At 36.8% G+C, this 20,503-nt stretch overlaps 1 pseudogene; it reads right to left on the bottom strand.

The window, feature by feature from the left end:
- Positions 1-1,988: 1,988 nt before the first annotated feature.
- Positions 1,989-2,945, bottom strand: LOC148776937 (olfactory receptor 4Q2-like; annotated as a pseudogene).
- Between the last annotated feature and the right edge of the window lie 17,558 nt (positions 2,946-20,503).

Here is a 20,503-nt window from a genome sequence, read left to right as displayed (position 1 = left end):
CTGCATATCTGAGGTTATTGATATTTCTCCCAGCAATCTTGATTCCGGCTTGTGCTTCTTCCAGCCCAGCGTTCCTCATGATGTACTCTGCATATAAGTTAAATAAGCAAGATGACAATATACAGCCTTGACGTACTCCTTTTCCTATTTTTAACCAGTCTGTTGTTCCATGTACAGTTCTGACTGTTGCTTCCTGACCTGCATACAGGTTTCTCAAGAGGCAGGTCAGGTGGTCCGGTATTCCCATCTCTTTCAGAATGTTCCACAGTTTATTGTGATCCACACAGTCAAAAGCTTTGGCATAGTCAATGAAGCAGAAATAGATGTTTTTCTGGAATTCTCTTGCTTTCTCCATGATTCAGCAAATGTTGGCAATTTGATCTCTGGTGCCTCTGTCTTTTTTAAAACCTGCTTGAACATCTGGGAGTTCACGGTTCACATATTGCTGAAGCCTGCCTTGGAGAATTTTGAGCATGGCTTTACTAGCGTGTGAGATGAGTGACCAATCTAGATAGCATATTAAAAAGCAGAGACATTACTTTGTCAACAAAGGTCCATCTAGTCAAGGCTATGGTTTTTCCACTGGCCTTGTATGGATGTGAGAGTTGGACTCTGAAGAAAGCTGAGTGTCAAATAATTGATGCTTTTGAACTGTGGTGCTGGAGAAGACTCTTGAGAGTTCCTTAGACTGCAAGGAGATCCAACCAGTCCATACTAAAGGAGATCAGTCCTTGGTGTTCATTGGAAAGACTGATGCTAAAGCTGAAACTCCAACTTTGGCCACCTCATGCAACAATTTGACTCACTGGAAAGTCTCTGATGCTGGGAGGGATTGGGGGTAGGAGGAGAACGGGACTACAGAGAATGAGATGGCTGGATGACATCCCTGACTCGATGGATGTGAGTTTGAGTGAACTCCGGGAGTTGGTGATGGGCAGGAAGGCCTGGCGTGCTGTGATTCATGGCGTCTCAAAGAGTCAGACACGACTGAGCGACTGAACTGAACTGAACTGAATGTATTGATGAAAATAGTGACAGTAATATAAACTGTGCCCAATAGTTGATGAAGTTGAAAATGTTGTGACATTTCTGTACACTTTCTAGCATTCTCCACAAACCAGTTACAGTAGGTTACATTGTTGTTTCATTAAGGCAAATCAACAAATTTAGAATTTCACCATCTGTATCCCTTGAAAAAGTATCAACTTCAATGAGTAAATAATAGTGAAACCCTGTTATGAACCAGGGTGAATCTGCATTCATATCTTTCATCATTTTTAGCTCTCACAAAGAACTGGAAAATAGGCATCAATTTGTACATGCTACAGATAGGAACCTTACTTGATTTGTAATTCAGAGAGGGGTATTTGAACCCACACTATGAGGCAATTGCTGTCTCAATTCCACCGCTAGATGGTAATTAATAATGTGGTGAAGTGATGAAGCAGACTAACATATCCCACTAGTTTGTTGTTATGCAGTCATATAAATCTGATTCACTTTGACTCATCTCACTGATATTCCTTTTTTTGTGAGAGTAAGAAACCTGTGTAAATTCATTACTTAATTCATTGCAGACTTTTAGTTGGAGTAAGTTAAAACTGAGACCAAGACAAAACCTGTGGCAAGGTGGAGAAGAAACTGATGAGAATTTGGAAAGGGTAGATTGTACCTGTATGTAATAGCAAACTGAATATACAAAATGTATAGAATAAAATTTGATTAGATAAGTAGATAGAATGGAAAAGCATGAATTGATCGGAAACAGAAACCAGATTTTCTTTAGGGAAGAAAAAGAAGCAGAAAACAGAACAATTCATTATGAAAGGAGTTTTTCTGGGTTTAATTTTGTTATAAAGCCATAAATAGGAGTATTGTGATTTAATGGAAGAAAACCAAACAACTAAGCTACCATCTCCTAACACATTCTTGCCAAAGTAATTATTCTCACCCAAGATTCTTTGCTTGCAAAAACTCACTTCATCTTCTTATGTCTCTTGCCTTTTCCAAGTAAGTCCACTCCTATCCCACAGCTTTCACATGGCTGACTTGACCTCTTTGTTCCTAAGTGTGTAGATGAGGGGGTTCAGCATGGGAGTAATAACATTGTAGAGTACAGACACCATCTTGTCCACAGAAAAAGTGGAGAATGGACGAGCATAGATGAAAATACAGGGTCCAAAAAAGATTGTTACCACCATGAGGTGAGAGCCACAGGTTGAGAGTGCCTTTTGCCTTCCTTCTTTGGAGCGAATCTTGACTAGGATAGTGGCATAGGAAGAAACCAACACTACAAAGGAGCTGGTAGAAATCAACCCACTCTTAGATACCATTAGCAATTCAATGACAAAAGTGTCTGCACAGGCAAGTTTGATGACAGGGGGAACATCACAAAAGAAATTGTCCACCTGATTTGGCCCACAAAAGGGCAGATGGACAGTGAGAATTGTCTGGACAGTAGAGTGCACAAATCCTCCCATCCAGGAGGCAGCTACCAACACACAGCATAATCCTCGACTCATGATAGTGGTATAGTGCAGGGAGCGACAAATTGCAACATAGCGATCATAGGCCATCACTGTGAGCAGGAACATCTCTGCTGCCCCTACAACGTGCAGGAAGAAGAGCTGCACAATGCATTGGTCAGAGGGAATGAGCTTTTCATTATCAAGAAAGTCGGCCAGAAACTTAGGGGTAGTTACTGTTGAATAACATAGATCGAGGAAAGAGAGGTTGCCAAGAAGGAAATACATGGGTGATGAATTCAGATGGTTATCATAGACTACTGTGACCATGATAAGGACATTTCCTACCCAAGTGGACACATAGAAGAGAAGAAATAGTACAAGTAGCCCTGTTTCAATAGATTGTGTCTGTGAGAAGCCTGCCAGGGTAAATTCTCTCACTACCTTTGTTGGGTTTTCATCCATTTGATCTGGTTTCACCTGGATCAAAAAATTAAACAATGGGGCATTAGTAATGTTAAAAATGGATAAGATATTTCACACAAAATGTAAGAACCTTATTTCAAAAGTGAACTTTTTCTCTAGGATGCATCTCGATTGGTTAGCTGGAAGAAATTATTTTTTCTTAAATGATATGAATACATATTTCCCAACAACTCTAGCTTTGAGATACTGATGAAGCAGCCAACATTTTTTGAAGTCACCAGTACTGGACTTTTAGCTGCAACTTGATGCATCTCTATCTTCCATCAGTCAGTATTTTCCTTCCCCTGTTTTACATTGTCTCAAGGCAATATTACATTTCACTAAGATATTAATATTTTTTAAAAATTATAATCTTTAGAAAAAAATAAAACTAGAAGATAGAATTTAAAATTCCAGTGTACAGGCATTAGAGTCTATAAAGGTTTTATCTGAGATAAGAAATCATCACACTGTAGATGGTTAGGCTACTATGATAACCCTGTGTCATTTTCTATGAAGATAACTCTTGAGGCTCCACCCTGTAAAAATGGCTAGAGGGAAGTTTATTTGCCACTTTGGTCTTATTGCTAGCTCATTACCTAAGTAATGACTCTTACTTAAGTTTGCTGAATGTCTGTCCTGCATATTATTGTTATAATAAATTTCCATCCAGCTTATTATTATCTATAATAACATTTCTCATCTTAAGTCATAGCTGTGGACTTATGGGTACATAGTATGCTTTTATTGATCTAAATAGAATCACATGATGGTTATTCATACATTAAAGTTACTCCTTTGTTTGACTCCTATCAAACTGGGCACACAGAAATGATTTCTCTCATATGAAAGAATTAGCAGTCCAGGGACTGTGTTCGCATATTTCATCCATTCATATGAGCAATAGCTAGAAGGTGCTACTGCATGAAGTGAAACGGGTAATAGTCTACTGAGGACCGTGGGCACACGCAACAGCTGCTATTGACACAAAGTCTACAGCGCTACTACACATGCAAAGTTTTGAGGAATTAAGACACAATAATTTCAAGTTTAGATATCAGTGAATATTCTTTATATTTTATCATCATAGTTCGTGCCCTGTTTGAGTCTATGAATATCTTCATTTAGGCAATTAACAAGAATGCAAGTTTTGAAAAAGATAATTTTAAACCAAATAAAAATTAAAGAAAGCAGTAAAAATGTATATACTTCACAATTAAAGAAATTATATGAAAAAAAGAAAAAGTTAATGAATAGAAATATTATTATTTATATGCTAACAATTAAAATTATCAAAGAATAATATGAAGAAAATCTCCCAAATTTAAGTATCAGTTTGTTAAAATGATGCTTGCAAAAAGATGAATTAACCCAAGAAAATGGTAAAATAATAAAGGGAAATAAAACAATGCACAAAAATATACTTGAAACATGAAAAAAATTTATATACACAGAAAAGTTAAGCTGTATAAACAGCTATACTAAAGGAAAAACAACAAAATATAAATATTTACTTGGACAATTGAAACTTTCTTTTTACTTATTGATAGTTTTAAATTTTCTATAATAAACTCAATTATACTTTTGATTAATATATAGCTCTCTGTGATTTTGTGCAGTTATAAATATCCACACAGCTTTTTTGATAGTAAAACTCTTATTTCATATTAAAAAACTGAATATTTGGATTTTGTCCTTTATGTGCAACTTCAGTTCAGTTCAGTTCAGTTCAGTCGCTCAGTCGTGTCCGACTCTCCGCGACCCCATGCATCACAGCACGCCAGGCCTCCCTGCCCATCACCAACTCCCGGAGTACACTCAAACTCATGTCCACAGAGTCGGTGATGCCATCCAGCCATCTCATTCTCCGTCGTCCCCTTCTCCTCCCGCCCCCAACCTTTCCCAGCATCAGAGTCTTTTCCAGTGAGTCAACTCGTCGCATGAGGTGGCCAAAGTATTGCAGTTTTAGCTTTAGCATCAGTCCTAATTGTTGCTTATTTTAGTTACTAAATTTCAGATTAAAAATCCCCTTAGTTATAATCCATGTAACTTTTTTACAGAGCAATTATTGTTGTCTAGGTATAACATCAGAGAAGACAATGGCAAGCCACTCCAGTACTCTTGCCTAGAAAACCGCATGGATGGAGGAGCCTGGTGGGCTGCAGTTCATGGGGTCGCTAAGGGTCGGACACGACTGAGCGACTTCACTTTCACTTTTCACTTTCACACATTGAAGAAGGAAATGGCAACCCACTCCAGTGTTCTTGCCTGGAGTATCCCAGGGAAGGGGGAGCCTGGTGGGCTTCCGTCTATGGGGTCACACAGAGTCGGACACGACTGAAGTGACTTAGCAGCAGCAGCAGCAGGTATAACATAAAAAAACCTCAAATTTATTAAAAAGCAAGGTTTTAATGATAGTATGTTTTTCAAAAAATATTAAACTATTTAATTTTTCATGTTTAAACATTTGTATAATTACAAAAATAATGAACATTTATTGCTGAAATTTAGAAACATGATAAACATGAGGGAAATAGTTTTCTTAATACCAAGAAGCAAACATGATTAAGTTTAGTGTGTCATATATTCTTGAAAGCTTTCTAAAATGTATTTTTTATTTATATAATTGATATTACATATACAATATGACCTACTACTGAAAAATTCTGCAATTTCCATTAAATACTGGTCTTGCAAATGGGTATAAATAACAGGAACATGAAGTAAAACTTTCAACATGATAGAGTTTAAGTCTAACTATATACCTTCTTCATACAAAGTGTAGATTCTCGGGTCATGTGGTCACAGAAGCCTGGCACGTTAACACTACAGAGCCATTCTAAATACTATAGATGTAGGAAAATAAATAAATAAAGTGGAACCCCCAGGTTACATCGGGCATTATTAGGAAATTTTGGCGTTCAGGGATTTAGGGATTCAGGTACTCATAGTCAAATAGTAATGGGAATTATTAAATTTTTTAAATCATAATCTGTTGCCAGAAATTACCAAACACAAAAAAAATATGTGTGTTTTAGGGTAATAGTGGGATGCAGGGGTAAGTGGCAATGGATAGGAAAAATAAAGAGGAAAAAAGATTCTTTTTTTGCAATATATCAGCTGGGTGATAGTTCCAGTATGTCATCTGGGTTATTTAAAATTTCTAAATTAAAAATTATTCATTGTAGTGCTGTTTGCATAAGTTATGAAATAATAAATGATATGCATGTCCATTAATTGAATATTTATTTCAATGTAGCGGACCTATTTTTAAAATGATATGTAATTGAGAGGTAAATGTTCCCAGGACTGAGGTTAGTAAGAAAGACAATGAAACATTAGGAAAAGTTTGGTTCCAAGTGCCTTGCCAAAAATGGTCAACCTTTTCACCACTGTCTTTATTTGACGTGCCTTCTCTAATCAGGATTCCCACTTTAGATTTTATATTGTTTTATTTTTCCTAATTATAGAACTATGTAAATAAGAGTAAAATTCTCACCCTTTCTTCCACTGCCACATCCATACCACAAGGGGAAAGAAGGAGAGAGGGGTGAATAGAAAAGAAGGAACGGAAAGAGAGAGAAAGATTGATATGGATATACTTTCATATACTGTATGCAATGCTAATTCGTTGTTAATAATACATAATATTTTTGAAATAGTTCTGCTATAATGAAATAAATATTCATTAATGGACATGCATATCATTTATTATTTTATAACTTCTGCAAACAGCACTACAATGAATAGTTTCAAATTTTGAATTTTGCTCATAGTTATTTAGGTATTTATTGGGATTTGGAAGGGATACAGGCCTAAGAGTGAAATTTCTGAGAAGAATGTTGACAGACTGTTTTTTCCTCCTGTGAACAATATACGTGGTGCTATTTTTCACTCTTTCCAACACTGGATAATATCAATCTTTATTGTAATTTTGGAAATATGATAGGTAAAATAATAGTTCATTATCTTAATTTGTGTTTGCCTCATCAGCAGTTATTAATGAACATCTTTGGGTTTTTCATTATTTGTATACTCTTTAAGCACAAACTGGAATCAAGATTGCTGGGAGAAATATCTATAAACTCAGATACGCAGATGACACCACCCTTATGGCAGAAAGTGAACAGGAACTAAAGAGCCACTTGATGAAAGTGAAAGAGAGTGAAAAAGTTGGCTTAAAGCTCAACAGTAGGAAAATTAAGATTATGGCATCCAGCCCCATCACTTCATGGCAAATAGATGGGGAAACAGTGGAAACAGTGGCTGACTTTATTTTTGGGGCTCAAAAATCAGTGCAGATGGTGACTGCAGCCATGAAATTAAAAGAACTTACTCCTTGGAAGGAAAGTTATGACCAACCTAGACAGCACATTAAAAGGTCGAGACATTACTTTGCCAACAAAGTTCTGTCTAGTCAAGTGAAGTGGCATCGCTCAGTCATGTCTGACTCTTTGCGACCCCATGGACTGTAGCCTGCCAGGCTCCTCTGTCCGTGGGATTTTCCAGGCAAGAATACTGGAGTGGGTTGCCACTGAGATCTTCCCAACCTATTGGGAAGATTTCATTGTAGGTCTCCCGCATTGTAGACAGATGCTTTTATACTCTGAGCCACCAGGGAAGTCTCATCAAGGAGTCTATCTAGTCAATGCTATGGTTTCTCCAGTGGTCATGTATGGGTGTGAGCATTGGACTGTAAAGAAAGCTGAGCACCAGAGAACTGATGGTTTTGAACTGTGGTATTGGAGAAGACTCTTGAGAATCCTTTGGACTGCAATGATATCCAACCAGTCCATCCTAAAGGAGATCAGTCCTGAGTGTTCATTGGAAGGACTGATGTTGAAGATGAAACTCCAATACTTTGGCCACCTGATGCTAAGAACTGACTCATTTGAAAAGACCCTGATGCTGGAAAGATTGAGGGCAGCAGAAGAAGGGGACAACATAGAATGAGATGGTTGGATGGCATCACCAACTCAATGGACATGAGTTTGAATAAACTCTGGGGGTTGGTGATGGACAGTTAGGCCTGGCATGCTGCAGTCCATGGTCACAGAGTCGGACACGACTGAGCGACTGAACTGAACTGAATACTCCTTCTGAAAATTTCATGTGCATGTTATCACTTAACTGTCTATTATGTTTTCATTATCAATTTACAGAAATTCTCTAGATTTTAAGGATATTACAAGATGCAAATAGTTGAAATATTGATATTTAATCCTAGCCTAAATTTAAATTTTTACCTATGCAAACTTCCAAACAAACAGAGAAATAGCATATCAACAGTACCTCAGGAGGCTAGCTCATATCCTCCTCTCAGTCAAAAATCCTAAATTTTATCTTTATTTTTAATCACTCTTAATTTATTTAGCTTTCTTGAACTTCAATAAGGGGAATTGAATGATAATGCTGTATATGTTTGATTACTTTGATTTAATACTATCTGTGAAATTTCTTCAAGCAGTTATGCTAATCAGTGTTTATTTTTTGTTACTAGTGAACTGTATTATTTCTTTTATTGTATGAACATACCGTAATTTACTTAAACATTACATTGTTTTTGGACATTGGTCAGGTACAAGAAAGCTGCTATGAACATTCCTGCTCATGTTTTTTAATGGACATAACACTCATTTCTGTTGGATGTATGTGTATATCAACTGAAACTTTTCAATCGTAGAATAAATGTGTGTTTAATTCAATAAGAAACTGCCAAATATTTTTCTTTATTGACATCACTAGTTTCCCTTTTTGTAATATAAACATGCTATTCTCTTATATCAGTTTTTATCTTCAGTGTTGTAGGAAAAATCCAAAATCAAACTGACATCTTTTTCATATATCTATGGGCTATTAACTGGATCATGGGCATTTTCTTACTGACTTATATTATTTGTATCATGTATAAGCAAATCCCTTATTGAATATATTCATTGCAATGATCTAATTCTATTAGCACTTACCTTTTCACTTAATGGTGTCTTAGTAAGCAGAAGCTCTTAGTTTTAATAATGTCAAGTTTTTCATATATGGATTTCATATGTGGTTTTTCATATATTCAAAAGACATTTCTTTTGAAAAATATTTCTTTCTTTCAAAGTCATGAATATATTCCCATTTTTTTTATTGGAGGCTAATTATTTTACAATATTATATTGGTTGGTTTTCCCATACATTGACATGAATCCGCCCCGGGTGTATATGAGTTCCCCTTCCTGAACCCCCCGCCACCTCCCTCCTCCCTTTATCCTTCCTCTGGGTCATCCCCACATACCAGCCCCGAGCATCCTATAACATGCATTGACCCTGAACTGGAGATTCATTTCACATATGACAACTTACATGTTTCAATGCCATTCTCCCAAATCATCCCACCCTCACCCTCTCCCACAGAGTCCCAAAGACTGTGCTATACATCTGTGTCTCTATTGCTGTCTCGTATACAGGGTTATCATTTGCATCTTTCTAAATTTCATATATATGCGTTAGTATACTGAACTGAACTGAACTGATACTGTATTGGTGTTTTTCTTTCTGGCTTACTTCACTCTGTATAATAGGGTCTAGTTTCATCCACCTCATTAGAACTGATTCAAATGCATTGTTTTTAATGGCTGAGTAATACTCCATTGTATATATGTACCAAAGCTTTCTTATCCATTCGTCTGCAGATGGACATCTAGGTTGCTTCCATGTCCTGGCTATTATAAACAGTGCTGCAATGAACATTGGAGTACATGTGTCTCTTTCAATTCTGGTTTCCTTGGTGTGTATGCCCAGGAGTCGTATTCTCATTTTAAAATGCTTAAAGATTCTTGGTTTTCACATATAAGGATATGATCCTTTTAAAATTAATTGTGTGTGGTGTGAGGTAGGGTGTCAAGTTTCATTTTCTTTCATATGGATATTTAATTGACCTAAAAATATTTACTAAAGAGACCACTGATTTCTGGCTAGATTGCAGTGCAGGCTATGTGATAAATAACACTATATATGGGTCTCCATTTCAATCTTCTCTATTTTTTAATACTTTTACTAATACAACACTGTCATATTAAGATTTACATTAAACCTTGATACCTGATACTATAAACCTTCCCCTTTGTTCTTTAACATTGCTTTGTGTATTCTAGGCCCTATTCTTTTTTACCTACAGTTTAGAATTAGTTTATCAACTTCCTTTAGCATACTTATAAGAATGCTAATTGGAATTTTAATATATCAGTCAAACAAAGTAACTGTTTGGGATCATTGCCGTATAACAGCAATGAGTCATGTGTACATAAACATGAACATATTGCTTCACTTAATTTCTCTCAGTTATGTGTTTCAGTTTCCAGAGTAGAGTTAGTTAGATTTTTTTACTCTTTATCTTATTTTTGAACTACTGCAAATTTATTTTTCTTTAATTTTATTTTTTAAACGTTATAGTGACTTTGCCATATTCACTTAGCCTAAATTTTATTGTATTGAATCTACAGATTACTTTGGCTAGTATGCACATCTTAACAATATTATGTCTTCCAATCCATAAATGCAGAATGTCCTTCCATTTATTTGGCTCTATAATTTATTTCAACAGTATGTTATAGTTTTCTGTGTAATGTATCTTCAACCTCCTTATGTTACCTTCATTCCTATTTTAATTTTGATATTATTATAAATGAATGATATTTAATTTTATTTTAGACTGTTTATAGTATCTAGAAGTGCAAATAATTTTTTGGGTTTTGAGTTTTTAATCCTACAACTTTGCTGAATTTATTCATAAGGTCTAACAGTTTGTTGGAATCTGTAGGGTTTTCTCCTTATAAGATCATGTTGTCTGAAATCAGAAATCATTTTACTTCTTCCTTTTCTATTTCAGGATAATATTTAACTCTTTTCCCTGTGTAATAGCTCTGGATTTCCTCTTATGTTGGACAGTAGAGGTAAGAGTGGAAATTCTTGCCTCATTTCTTATCTAGAGGAAATATTTTCAGTCTTTCACCATTGACTCTAATGTTAGCTGTGAGTCTTTTCCTAAATGGTCTTTATTATGTTGAGATAATTCACCTCTACCCCTAGTGGGTTTTTTTTTTTTAATGTTTCTTATCATGTAAGGGTGAGGAGTTTTGTCAGATTTTTTCTCTGCATTAGCTGATATATTCATGTGGGTTTAGTCCTTCATGTAGTTAATATGTTACTTTGACTGCTCTTCTTCTCTTCAACCATCCTTTCATTCCAGGAAAAAAAACCCACTTTGTATAATCATAATCCTTTTACTATGCTGTTAAAATCTCTGTGATAGTATTCTGTGGATGATTTTTATTTTAGCATTTATTAGAGACATTGATCTGTAGTTTTCATTTCCTATGTCTTTGTCAGGCTTTGATGTCAGGGTAATGAAATTTAGGTTGGTTTCATAATTTAACTATTATAAATAATGATACAATAAACATTGGGGTACATATACCTTTTTCAATTAAAGTTTCTGTTTTCTTTGATAAATACCCAGATATGAAATTGATGAATCATATGACAGTTATATTTTAATTTTTTGAAGAAACTTCATACTTTTCCCATAGTGACTGCACCAATTTACAATTCCACCAGCAGTGTCCAAGTGTTTCCTTTTATCCACATCCTCACCAATACTCCTTATTTGTTGTCTTTTTGATGACAGCCATTCTGTCATTATGGCTTTCGTTTGCAATTCTCTGAACATTTCTGATGCTGAATATCCTATCATGTGCCTGTTGGCCAGCTGTATGTGTTCTTTAGAAAAATGTCAATTCAGGCCCATTATTCAGCTGGTTGGTTTTTGTTGTTGAGTTCTATGAGTGATTTATATATTTTGGATATTAACCCCATATCATGTGTATTATTTGAAAATGATTTCTCCAGTTTAGTAAGCTGCCTTTTCACTTTGTTGATGGTGTCCTTTGCTGTGCAAAAGGCAAAGTTTGCTGTATTCACATTTATTTATTTTTTTATTTCCTTTGTTTAAAAAGATGGATCTAGAAACATAATGCTGTGACCAGTATCAGAGAGCATACTTCCTGCATTTTCTGCTAAGAGTTTTATGGTTTGAGGCTTTACACTTTAGAAAAAAAAGTGAAGTAAAGTGTTAGTTGCTCAGTTGTGTCCAATTGTTTGTGACCCCATAGAGTCTTTAATCTATTTTAAATTAATTTTTACAAAGGGCATGAGAAAGTAGTCTAATTTAATCCTTTTGCATGTAGCTGTCCAGGTTTTCCAATGACATAACCTGAAGAGTCTATGAAAAATAGAAGTGGTGAGAGTGGGCATTCTTGTCTTGTTCCTGATCTTAAAGAAAATATTTTCAGATTTTCATCAGTGAGTATGATGTTAGCTGTGGGCTTATTATATATGGCTTTTTATGTTGAAGTTCCTTCCCTCTATTTCCACTTTGCATAGAGTTTTTATCATAAATGCATATTGAATATTGTCAAAAGCTTTCTCTGGATCTATTAAAAATATATTTGATCTTTATTCTTCAATTTGTTAATGTAGTGTATCAGGTTGATTGCTTTGTGGATATTGAACCATTCTTGCATATCTGAGATAAACACCACTAGATCATGGTGAATAATCATTTTAAGTATTCTTGAATTTGTTTTGCAAATTTTTTGGAGGATTTGTGCATCCATGTTCATCAGTGATATTGACCTGTAGTTTTCTTTTTTTGTGATATTTTTGTCTGATGTTGATATCAGGGTGATGCTGGCAACATTTGCAAACATTTTCTCCCATTCTGTAAGTTGTCTTTTCATTTTTTGTATCTGATAGGTCAAATCTTACATCATTATTTTACTTTTTCAAAATACATTTATTTTCTGAGAGTTTATTTCAAAAGAGATTTTTTAAATCTCTTTCTTAAGCTGAAAACTTCTATAACAGTATCTTTCGCAGAGTCTGACTGGGATTTGTCTAGACTGCCTTGGATTTGTGTATTGCCTTGTGTTAAGTATTTATACTTAACACTAAGAAGTCAATCCATGAAAGAACATGCTATAACTTTCCTAATAATCTGGTTTTCCTTTATATACCCTTGTAAAGATTCACATTTTCTTAATGGTACATGTACTATCTTTCAAAGTTTATTTCCAGATAATTTGTGTTGCTATGGAAAATGAAATAATTTACCCATAAGAATTTACAAATCTTCTCATCCTTAAAACGAAAGTTTTATCACTTACATGTTTTGTAGTTAGCTAATTTATTGAATCATTTTGTTTTAGTTGATTCTCTTCTTCTTGGTGGACATTCATTTCTTAGCCAACAATCAAAATTTCTCTTCCTAATATTCATGCCTGTATATTATTACCTTTGTCTCTCTTCATTGGTATATATAGGAACAGTGATGATGATGTATCAACCTACTTTCCCCAAATTACGTTATCTTTTAAGTACCTGTAAGCGACGCCGGCGGCTCCAAGGGCGGCGACCAAGAGGAGCTACCCCAAGCCCGAGGTCAGGGCCAGTGGCAGAGAGGAGCAACCCCATGTCCAAGTGGCGGCGGCTACACGGGCTCAGGAGGGCCGAGAGGAGCTACTCCACGTTCAAGGTCAAGGAGGGGCGGCCGTGAGGAGATAGCCCTCGTCCAAGGTAAGGAGCAGCGGCTGAGCTTTGCTGGAGCAGCCGTGAAGAGATACCCCACGACCAAGGCAAGATAAACCCAAATAAGACGGTAGGAATTGCCAGAGGGCAGACACACTGAAATCATAATCACAGAAAACTAGTCGATCTGATCACACAGACCACAGCCTTGTCTAACTCAGTGAAACTAAGCCATGCCATGTGGGGCCACCCAAGACAGGCGGGTCATTGTGGAGAGGTCTGATAGAATGTGGTCCACTGGAGAAGGGAATGGCAAACTACTTCAATATACTTCCCTTGAGAACCCCATGAACAGTATCAAAAGGCAAAATGATAGGATACTGAATGAGGAATTCCCCAGGTGGGTAAGCGCCCAATATGCTACTGGAGATCAGTGGAGAAATAACTCCAGAAAGAATGAAGCGATGGAGCCAAAGCGAAAACAATACCCAGTTGTGGATGTGACTGGTGATAGAAGCAAGGCCAATGCTGTAAAGAGCAATATTGCATAGGAACCTGGAATGTTAGGTCCGTGAATGAAGGCAAATTGGAAGTGGACAAACAGGAGATGACAAGAGTGAACGTCGACATTCTAGGAATCAGTGAACTAAAATGGACTGGAATGGGTGAATTTAACTCAGATGACCATTATATCCACTACAGTGGGCAGGAATCCCTTAGAAGAAATGGAGTACCATCATGGTCAACAAAAGAGTCTGTAATGCAGTACTTGGATGCAATCTCAAAAACGACATTATGATCTCTGTTCGTTTCCAAGGCAAACCATCCCATAATACAGTAATCCAAGCCTATGCTCCAAACAGTAATGCTGAAGAAGCCGAAGTTGAATGGTTCTATGAAGACCTACAAGACCTTTTAGAACTAACACCCAAAAAAGATGTCCTTTTCATTATAGGGGACTGGAATGCAAAAGTAGGAAGTGAAGAAACACCTGGAGTAACAGGCAAATTTGGCCTTGGGGCACGGAATGAAGCAGGGCAAAGGTTAATAGAGTTTTGCCAAGAGAACGCACTGGTCATAGCAAACATCCTCTTCCAACAACACAAGAGAAGACTCTACACATGGACATCACCAGACGGTCAACACTGAAATCAGATTGATTATATTCTTTGCAGCCAAAGAAGGAGAAGCTCTACACAGTTAGCAAAAGCAAGACCAGGAGCTGACTGTGGCTCAGATCATGAACTCCTTATTGCCAAATTCAGACTTAAATTGAAGAAAGTAGGGAAAACCACTAGATCATTCAGAAATGACCTAAATCAAATCCCTTATGATTATACAGTGGAAGTGAGAAATAGATTTAAGGGACTAGATCTGATAGATAGAGTGCCTGATGAACTATGGACAGAAATTCGTGACATTGTACAGGAGACAGGGGTCAATAAAATCCCCAAGGAAAAGAAATGTAAAAAAGCAAAATGGCTGTCTGAGGAGACCTTACAAATAGCTGTGAAAAGAAGAGAAGTGAAAAGCAAAGGAGAAAAAGAAAGATATAAGCATCTGAATGCAGAGTTCCAAAGAATAGCAAGGAGAGATAAGAAAGCCTTCCTCAGCAATCAATGCAAAGAAATAGAGGAAAACAACAGAATAGGAAAGACAAGAGATCTCTTCAAAAAAAATTAGAGATACCAAGGGAACATCTCATGGAAAGATGGGCTCGATAAAGGACAGAAATTGTATGGACCTAACAGAAGCAGAAGATATTAAGAAGAGGTGGCAAGAACACATAGAAGAACTGTACAAAACAGATCTTCATGACCAAAATAATCACGATGGTGTGATCACTCATCTAAAGCCAGATATCGTGGAATGTGAAGTCAAGTGGGCCTTAGAAAGCATCACTACAAACAAAGCTAGGGGAGGTAATAGAATTCCAGTGGAGCCATTTCTAATCCTGAAAGATGATGCTGTGAAAGTGCTGTACTCAATATGCCAGCAAATTTGGAAAACTCAGCAGTGGCCACAGGACTGGAAAAGGTCAGTCTTCATCCCAATCTCTAAGAAAGGCAATGCTAAAGCACGCTCACACTACCACATATTTGCACTCATCTCACACGCTGGTAAAGCCATGCTCAAAATTCTCCAAGCCAGGCTTCAACAATATATGAACAATGAACTTCCAGATGTTCAAGCTGGTTTTAGAAAAGGCAGAGGAACCAGAGATCAAATTGCCAACATCCACTGGATCGTGGAAAAAGCAAGAGAGTTCCAGAAAGACATCTATTTCTGCTTCATTGACTTCAAAGCCTTTGGATGTGTGGATCACAATAAACTGTGGAAAATTCTGAAAGAGATGGGAATACCAGACCACCTGACCTGCCTCTTGAGAAACCTGTATGCAGGTCAGGAAGCAACAGTTAGAACTGGACATGGAACAACAGATTGGTTCCAAATAGGAAAAGGAGTACGTCAAGGTTGTATATTGTCACCCTGCTTATTTAACTTATATGCAGAGTACATCATGAGGAACGCTGGGCTGGAAGAAGCACAAGCTGGAATCAAGATTGCCGGGAGAAATATCAATAACCTCAGATATGCACTTGACACCACCCTTATGGCAGAAAGTGAAGAGGAATTAAAAAGCCTCTTGATGAAAGTGAAAGAGGAGAGTGAAAAAGTTGGCTTGAAGCTCAACATTCAGAAAACAAAGCTCATGGCATCTGGTCCCATCACTTCATGGGAAATAGATTGGGGAACAGTGGAAACAGTGTCAGACTTTATTTTTTTGGGCTCCAAAATCACTGCAGATGCTGATTGCAGCCATGAAATTAAAAGACGCTTACTCCTTGGAAGGAAAATTATGACCAAACTAGATAGCATATTAAAAAGTGGAGACATTACTTTGCCAACCAAGGTCCGTCTAGTCAAGGCTATGGTTTTTCCCGTGGTCACATATGGATGTGAGAGTTGGACTGTGAAGAAAGCTGATCGCCAAAGAATTGATGCTTTTGAACTGTAGTGTTGGAGAAGACTCTTAAGAGTCCCTTGGACTGCAAGGAGATCCAACCAGCCCATTCTAAAGGAGATCAATCCTGGGTGTTCATTGGAAGGACTGATGCTAAAGCTGAAACTCCAATACTTTGGCCACCTCTTGCGACGAGTTGACTCTCTGGAAAAGACTCTGATGCTGGGAGGGATTGGGGGCAGCAGGAGAAGGGGATGACAAAGAATGAGATGGCTGGATGGCATCACCGACTCGATGGGCATGAGTTTGATTGAACTCCGGGAGTTGTTGATGGACAGGGAGGCCTGGCGTGCTGTGGTTCATGTGGTCGCAAAGAGTCGGACACGACTGAGCGACAGAACTGAACTAAACTGAACTGAATTATCAATGACTTACAGCAAGTTCTTCTTTTATATTTTTTACTTGATTTGACTTGTTGCTTCTGGTTGGTATATATATTTTCTCTCCCTCTTGTACCTTCCCTCCCATCTTACCCCTCTAGGTCATCACAGAGCACTGAGCTGGGCTCCCTGTGCTGTACAGAAGCTTCCTGCTAGCTAGCTATTTTACACATGGTAAAGAATATTACACATGGTAAAGAATATATGTCAATGCTATCTCTTAGTTCATCCCACCCTTCCCTTCCCCCACTATGTCCACAAGTCCATTCTCTACATCTGTAACTCTATTCCTGCCCTGCAAATAGGTTTCCCCCCTAATTAATTTATTTTTTTAATTGGAGGCTAATTACTAAAGAGCCTCTTGATGAAAGTGAAAGAGGAGAGTGAAAAAGTTGGCCTGAAGCTCAACATTCAGAAAACTAAGGTCTTGGCATCTGGTCCCATCACTTCATGGCAAATAGATGGGGAAACAGTGGAAACAGTGACTGGCTTTATTTTCCCAGTCTCCAAAATTATTGCCGATGGTGATTGCAGCCATGAAATTATAAGACACTTACTCCTTGGAAGGAAAGTTGTGAGCAACATATTAAAAAGCAGAGACATTACTTTGCCAACAAACGTCCGTCTAGTCAAGGCTATGGTTTTACCAGTGGTCATGTATGGATGTGAGAGTTGGACTGTGAAGAAAGCTGAGTGCCAAAGAATTGATTCTTTTGAACTGTATAGTTGGAGAAGAGTCTTGAGAGGGCCCTGGACTGCAAGGAGATCCAACCAGTCCATCCTAAAGATCAGTCCTGGGTGTTCATTGGAAGGACTGATGTTGAAGCTGAAACTCCAATATTTTGGCCATCTCATGCGAAGAGCTGACTCATTTGAAAAGACCCTGATGCTGGGAAAGATTGAGGACAGGAGGAGAAGGGGACAACAGAGGATGAGATGGTTGGATGGCATCACCCACTCGATGGACATGAGTTTGAGTGAACTCCGGGAGTTGGTGATGGGCAGGGTTCCTGGCATGCTGTGGTTCATGGGGTCACAAAGAGTCGGACACGACTGAGCAACTGAACTGAACTGAACCGAATTACTTTACAATATTATAGTGCTTTTTGCCATACATTGACATGAATCAGCCATGGGTGTAACTTTATAGCAGTGGAAAAAGTGCTGTGGTGCATTGCATAATGTTTCTTAAAGGTTTTCTTTAGAAGTGCCATATGTAAAATTGTCTTATTGGGCAAACCATGTCACATTGCTTAGTCTAACATTTGTGAAACATAGAAATATTATCCTCTAGTAAAAAAGGAAAATGAATCATTTAGAACAATAACTCTGTCATATGAATATTTTGTTTTGTCCTTGATTTTAATTGTAATGTTTTTATGTTTTACTACTAAAATATGAGTTTGCCAATTATTTCTGATGAAGAAGTTTTTTTACCAAGTTAAATCATTTCTTTCTATTTCTGGTTTACTTTATTAAAAATGGGTTTCAATTTTATCTATTTTTCTTCTGCATCTATCAAGACATATTTATGTTACTTCTATTAATTAAAAAGTATGTTATATTTATATATTATATTCTTCTATGATACAATAATGGATAGCTCTTAAGATATACATCTTACACGATAACATTCTATTATTTGGAAATATTTTACTCTAGAATATGGTTTATGAATTCCCTCTCTAGAGGGCCAATTTCCAAAGATAGCCTCTACAGAACATAAAAGGGAACAATATTTAAATTCCTCATTTGATTCTGTCTAGACCATGATTTTCTTTGCCACTGTCACTTTGCCTTTACAGTTTATATAAAAAGGGAGAACTACAGAGGGCAAACCTGAAGGGTACCCATGACTGACTTCTTAATCCCATAATGTTCCTAAAAGCCTATTCAGCAATTCATATGAATTCCCACAATAATTCATGGAATACTACTATAGCTGTTTTTTCTGAGATATGAGAAAACTGTTGTATTTGGTTTTTCTGTATACTCGGATGTGGAAAATGGCCTTCAACTATACAGAATTCTATGATATTCACCTTGTATCCTCAGGTAAGGTAAAGCTCACATGTGTCTAAGCTCTCCTTATTTCTTTCTTCTACCCCTTCTTGCTTTATAACTTAATATGTGAATTATAAAAGTACTATTTCTCTAGAATCATAGCCGAGATTTTATATGAGAGCTTATAAAAAATGTTATTTCAAACATTTGCTAAAACTCTTAAAGGATCTTGCCAGATGCTCCTTTTTATTCCCACTCTATAGAAGGGTGTTCTGATCCTAAATCAGGGAAAATTCCAGAAAATGAATGGATACGCCTTCTTTCAGAAAAGTCTATCCCCTGTAATTTCTCTTTTTTTTTTTTATTTATTTTTTATTGGAGGCAAATTATTTTACAATATTATATTGGTTGAGTAGCAGGCAAGGAAATTTATTTTTACTTGAGATTGCAAATTTTAGGACATTCTTTGTGAGCATAAGTAAACATGACATATTTTAATAATTGATCACTTACTTAACTTTAACATGTATTTTTGAGAGTGTGTTTTTACTGAAGGGAAGAATTGAAATGTGAACTCTTGTAAATTTTCATTTTAATATTGACTTATAATCTATTCTTAAAAAGATATAGGAATATTTCTCATAACCTAACTCAGAAAAATTTAAAGTTGTATAAAGGATTTAGATCTATTGATATTGTCCTTAATTCAACTCGACATGTTTCTCACTAATAGAACAAAGAATATTGAATAGCATTATCTCTAATGTCTTTGTATGTCACAAACACTGAGTTAACTTGGCTGTGTTTTTGTTTTTTTTCTTGGGGGGGAATCTGTGTTTTTTTCAGTATTATTTAAAATGGTAAGTCCTTATGCATATTTACTTATTGTCAACACTTTGTTAGCTGTAGGAAATTAGGAAAGCTCTTTGTTCACTTTGTTTTTATTATATCCAAAATAGGAATATGAATACTTGAAAATCATGGCAACATCTCTGTATATGGTAGGTAGCTCAGCTGGTAAAGAATTTGCCTGCAATGCAGGAGACCACGATTCAATTCCTGGGTCAGGAAGATCTGCTGGAGAAGGGATAGGCTTCCCACTCCAGTATTCTTGAGCTTCCCTTGTAGCTCAGACAGTAAAGAATCCGCCTACAATATGGGAGATCTGTGTTCGATCCCTGGGTTGGGAAGCTCTCCTGGAGGAGGTCATGGCAACCCACTCCAGTATTCTAGACTGGAGAATCCCATGGACAGATGAGCCTGGTGGGTCCCAGTCCATGGAGTACCAAAGAGTTGGATGCAACTAAGTACAGCACAAAGTAATGTGGCTCAAAGCAAGTCATCTGTTCTAATGAGTAATGTTTTGTATGGCCAATTCTAATATGGAAATCTGTCATTCTTTTGCAGCTTTAAAAACAAATACCCATGTAGAGAATTGCTCTAGCTCTGTGAGTAAATTCATCCTTTTAGGCTTCCCTTATACTTGGGGAATTGGGATCCTCTGTTTCTCAGTGTTTTCTGGGACATATATTCTGACACTCATTGGAAATCTGTGCATTATTTGTGCTGTGAGGTGCGACCATCAACTGCAAACTCCA

This window comes from Moschus berezovskii, chromosome 9, assembly GCF_049115385.1.
Source record: "Moschus berezovskii isolate FMDL1 chromosome 9, NW_MosBer_1.0, whole genome shotgun sequence".
Classification (NCBI taxonomy): Eukaryota; Metazoa; Chordata; class Mammalia; order Artiodactyla; family Moschidae; genus Moschus; species Moschus berezovskii.
Note: the sequence above shows the minus strand (reverse complement) of the source record. Positions and strands in the feature narration are given on the sequence as shown.